This window comes from Staurois parvus, unplaced genomic scaffold, assembly GCF_062004578.1.
Source record: "Staurois parvus isolate SC_StPar_1 unplaced genomic scaffold, SC_StPar_1.0 ptg000172l, whole genome shotgun sequence".
Classification (NCBI taxonomy): Eukaryota; Metazoa; Chordata; class Amphibia; order Anura; family Ranidae; genus Staurois; species Staurois parvus.
In genome coordinates this window covers 13151042-13156623 of record NW_028317968.1, presented here as the reverse complement: position 1 = coordinate 13156623, position 5582 = coordinate 13151042, and the positions used below count along the sequence as shown (strand labels likewise).

At 40.0% G+C, this 5582-nt stretch overlaps 1 long non-coding RNA gene across 1 annotated transcript; it reads left to right on the top strand.

Moving 5' to 3' along the window:
* The first annotated feature begins 299 nt into the window (after window positions 1-299).
* LOC149462673 (uncharacterized) lies at window positions 300-2561 on the top strand. Its single transcript, XR_016312639.1, has 2 exons — window positions 300-1140; window positions 2110-2561. It is a non-coding gene; the product is annotated as an uncharacterized LOC149462673 (long non-coding RNA).
* The last annotated feature ends 3021 nt before the right edge of the window (window positions 2562-5582 follow it).

Here is a 5582-nt window from a genome sequence, read left to right as displayed (position 1 = left end):
CAGCTGCCCCTGCAGTGCTGTCTAAAGATAATGATAGCAGATAAATGTAAAGATAATGCTGCAAATGAGGAATTAGCAGTTGTGCTGCAATTTAACACTCAGTATAAATCAATACAGAACATAATAAAAAAACATTGGAACATTTTGACATTAGATAGGCACCTGAAAAATAATATCCCTATAATGCCTAGATTTATATACCAAAAAGCTCCCAACATCAGGGATAAGGTTGTTAAGAGCGTAATAGCACCACCTGTCAAAAATCAACAAATAAGCTTCTTTCAAGGTAAAGGGTTCTATACATGTGGTAGATGTTACAGTTGCATTAGGGTGACTAACAATCTAAGGAGAAGATACACATTTCAGAATCCCCTAAATGGAAAGGAATACACTATCCAGCAATTTCTATCATGTGACACAAAGGGAGTTATCTATGCCCTAAAATGCCCATGTAATCTTATTTACACACTCATTGGAATTACTCACCAGAAATACAGCTAGGGAAAATCACTGGGAAAATGGCCGCGCCCATATGGGCTTTGAAAAAATGGCGGCTGAGACATATAAATAGCTGGGCATGCATAGTCGTGGCATCCAATCAAATTCCCCCTGATGAAGTCACGTGACCCTGTGACGCAACGCGTAGGGGAGGGGCTCTGACGTCACGACATTGCACTGGAGAAGCGAGCAGATCCGAGTACAAGCACAGGCAGACAGCACTGCAGGGGCAGCTGCAGAGAGGTTTTCTATGTACCTACTTTTTACCTGCTGATTGCCATCTAAGCCTGTCTGGATCATTTATGAGCTGCATACTATCAACTTGTTACTGGCTTAAATAAATCCACTTTATATAAGGATAAGACACTATGGTCTGCTTTTCCTTTTCTTTGACCATACATCCCATGAGCTGACATTAGGAGGAGTAAAAGAGGAAACAACCCCAGGAGGGGAATTGGGAGATCCCAAGAGAGCTACTCAGTGTACTCACAGGTACACAGGGAGATAAAGTAGACAACAGGAGGATCCATCCATATGTATATTCACCTCATAGGACGGCTAGAGCAAAGACATCATCCCATTTCATCTATCCTGGAAGGATAAAAAGCGTATTTGCCTGGATTCATTCAGGCAAATATAGAGGTGAGCACATAAGGAGACCATTTAGCACTCGGAGACAAGGAACAGAATCTTTACTTGCACATTTACCTTAAAGACTGTATTTTTATTTGTTTATTTTTAGCATGTGCACATATTAATATAGAGTACACATAGCTTTATATGGGTGCAACACAGGATTTCATTATGGCACCCATTAAGGCAATATTAGTATAGGTTTTTACACCATGCATGTCATTTATATGTAATATTCTATATGCATTTAGTGGTATAGTCACAGTTCATATTGGAATTTGATACACCTCTAAAGCTTAAGCTTAAGCTGTATATATTATATAGGAGCGCGGCGCTATCTTCTTTCTATCACTTAGGGGTGTACTCACTTTTGTTGCCAGTGGTTTAGACATTAATGGCTGTGTGTTGAGTTATTTTGAGGGGACAGCAAATTTACACTGTTATACAAGATGTACAATCACTACTTTACATTGTAGCAAAGTGTCATTTCTTCAGTGTTGTCACATGAAAAGATAGAATAAAATATTTACAAAAATGTGAGGGGTGTACTCACTTCCGTGAGATACTGTATATAGAACACATTTCCAGGAATTTTAGGAAATATCTGTCTAAAAAGATACTTTAATATTTGTGCAATAAATTTCTTGTTTTTAAATATTTTTTTTTATAACAGTATAAGGATATTAATAGGTTGATGATTTTTGTTAATTCTTTGCACTTATATTTAATTTTTTGTAGCGAGAGGTGATTGTAGCCATATTAGTGCTTTTGTGGCAGAAACAATTGCACTAACAAACAAGCTTTTGGGGAGTGTCCCCTTCTTCAGGTCCAAGCAGTACTGATCACAAAGGTATAGCAGAATGTTAGAGATGTAGGAGATGGGAAAAAAAAAAGAACAGAGAGAAGACACCGCAAAAGCAAAAGTCATCTTCTTTATCTTTAACTTCATCTTTAACTTTATCTTCTTTATTTGCACAGACATACCATCAAGGAGCATAAAGAAGATGACTTGTGCACACCTGTGGGACACCATTTCGCACAACCAGACCACACAGTGGGAGACCTCAATATTTTAGTTCTTAAAGGAAATTTCAAATCCATTCAGGAAAGAAAAACTTTTGAACTAAGAATGATAATTCTATTTGACACAAGAGATAACGGCCTGAATTTGGACATGGGATTCCTCAATCATTATCCAACAGTTTTATCACCTCAAGCATGACTACCTCTGTGAGTGTTGTCCCCCCCACTTTGCTTTTGCTGTGTCTTATCTCTGTTCTCTTCCTTTTTTTTTTCATCCCCTACATCTCTTCTAACATTCTGCTATACCTTTTGTGATCAGTACTGCTTGGACCTGAAGAAGGGGACACTCCCCGAAAGCTTGTCCTCAAAATTGTTTGTTAGTGCAAATAAAAAAAGTATCTCAAAAAGTGTCTCTAACTTTTTGTAGTAAATTTTACTTTTAACCACAAGATGGCGCATTAGAGAAGCCATCAACACTCTTACCTTGCTATATCACCATTCATGACACAGCACTGAATGTGTTTGGCACTGCAATATGTATGCAGGGTTAACTATCTCCGCCCTGTGTACTCTGCACTAATTAGGATGTCTGCTTTCCTGTTTTGTATAAAAAGGATGAATGGCAGAGTGTGTCTTGACCTCCTGATGATGCCATCTTTGACAAAACTAGTAAGGCAGAGATGGCACACATGCCACGATGCATACCACTTTTGTGCTGATCATTTCCCTAAATTTTCCAATGCTAATTACCCAACAGTCTACTATTTAGTTAATACAGAGGTGAAAGCAAAAGGTGTGTCCATTTTGATCTCCAAAACACTCTCACTCACAATTACTGACTCTCGAGGACCCGGAGGGAAGGTTCCTCTTCCTTAAAGGCACCCTCTACAACAAACCACTTACTTTAGCTAATATTTACAGCCCCAATACAGCACAAGTGAGCTTTTTCCATCACTTTCTAAAACACTTGCAACATTTCAACCGGGTATCCTGATTCTTAGGGGCGATTTTAATGTAGCACTGAATCCATTGGAAGACACTTTGACAGGCTCTTCATCGAAACCCTTTCGAGCACTTAAACAGATTAAAATTGAACTGAATGACCTTCTTCTTCATGATATATGGCGTACTCTACACCCCTCTGACAAAGACTACACTTTTTTCTTTGCACCTCACAAGCGTTATTCCAGAATTGACTCTTTCACAAAAAGACTTACACACATTAAAGTCAGCCTCTATTGAACCAATGATTCTTTCTGACCATCACCCTATCATGATGACTATACATATTCCCGATGCCCCACCTACATCCAAAACATGGAGATTAGATCCCTTTCTCCTTACAAACTCATCCATTACCCTCCAAATTTGTGAATCTCTGACCAATTATTTTAAGGAAAATACATCCCCGGAAAAGACACCTCTCATTCAATGGGAAGCACACAAATGTGTGATACGTGGGCTCCTTCTTTCAGTCACTGCTTCTCGAAAAACGTATAGCTCAGGCATCTTTTACTTCTATACTTCATAAAGTACATAAACTTGAATGCTCACATAAACGCTCCAAGGCTGTAAACTCTGCGACCGAACTTGATCAGGCACGCAAACAACTTCGAGACATAGTGGAAAAGAAAACTAAGTGTAATTTTACTTTATCTCAAAAACTCTTTTATGAACATGGAAATAAGAGTGACAAATTTTTAGCCAGGGCCTTGCAATCTAAAAAAGCGTCTCGCACCATTCATCAACTCAACTCCAAACAAAGTCACGTACTTAAAACTTCTGCAGATATCGCAGCCGAATTTGAGAAATATTATACTACCTTCTACAACCTACTCTTAGCCCCAAAACTGACAGGGGATATTAGACCCGGTAAGTCCATTATCCAGACATTATCCCAATCACAAGCAAGAGAACTAGATGGAGCTTTGACACTGACAGAACTACAACAGGCTATCGCACAATTAAAACCAGGGAAAAGCCCAGGCCCAGACGGACTTATAACCACATACTACAAATCCTTCATAGACATCCTCGCACACCCATTCCTAAAGGCCTTCAATTCACTAGATACCCCAGGACAATCCACACGCCATCTTTCTGAAGCTCACATCACGCTTATACTGAAAGAAAACAAAGACAGCTAAATATCGTCCAATCTCCCTCCTGAACGTTGATCTAAAGATTTTCGCCAAAATACTAGCCAGTCGTTTACTACACATCATAGACCCCATTATTTCCACTGACCAGGTAGGGTTTGTACCTGGTAGAGAGGAAAGAGACAATACGATCAGGGCGATAAATGTACATCATTGGTTGACACAGAAGAAACAATCTGCCTTCTTCCACTCTCTAGACGCCGAGAAGGCCTTCGACAGATTGGCATGGGACTACATGGAGGCCGTTCTGACTGGCCTTGGGCTTCCTCCTCGTCTCTTGAACTTTATCATATCTTTATATACAACACCAACGGCTAAAGTTAGAGTCAATGGCCTCCTTTCAGACGCCTTCTCAAAAAGCAATGGGACCAGACAGGGATGTCCATTATCCCCCCTCCTATTCATTCTTACTTTTTTGAACTGCATTAAACAGAATGACAACATCAAAGGAATTTTAATCAATGGCAAAGTCCACAAAATAGCTGCCTTTGCCAACAGCATCTTACTTTTCCTGACAGACCACATATTACGGTACCTAACTTAGTACACGATTTCAAATTATTCCAGTACTTGGCCAAATTTAAAATTAATTTCTATAAATCCCAGGCCCTCAATGTTTCTCTAACCCAAGATACAGTCAGACAGGCGAAAACTAACTTTCCTTTCGCTTGGCAGTCCGTGGCCATCACATACTTAGGAATCCAATTACCGACTCACCTTACAGAACTCTATGCCAAAAACTTTTTACCCATTTTACGTAGCATCAACAAAGATCTACAGACATGGGATAAACCATTTTTCTCCTGGTTTGGCAGAGCAGCTATTATTATGATGAATGTGCTTCCCAGACTATTGTACCTGATGCAAACTATTCCAAACTGCCCGATTCCTTCTTTAAGTCCTATAAAGCATTATGTACCTTGTTTCTATGGTGTAATAAACGCCCCAGAATCGGTTTTGAACTACTTACCATGCCTAAGACAGGCGGAGGTATTGGACTGCCTGACATCACCCGCTACTACAGAGCCTGTCACATGGCAAGAATTGTAGATTGGTCTACAAACCGCAACCGTAAGGCTTGGGTTAATTTGGAAGCTGCTTTTTTGGAGAACACGCTTGCAACTTCCCCTTGGCCCTACTCTATCGTGTTATCATCTGATAAGTCAGAAAACAGATTTTTCGTCGAACCCCGGTCCACTCACTCCTATCAAAATGAACCCAGACTTCCCCCCTGGTATGTCCCGTGCCTTTCTTGCCGGGTCTAACCCC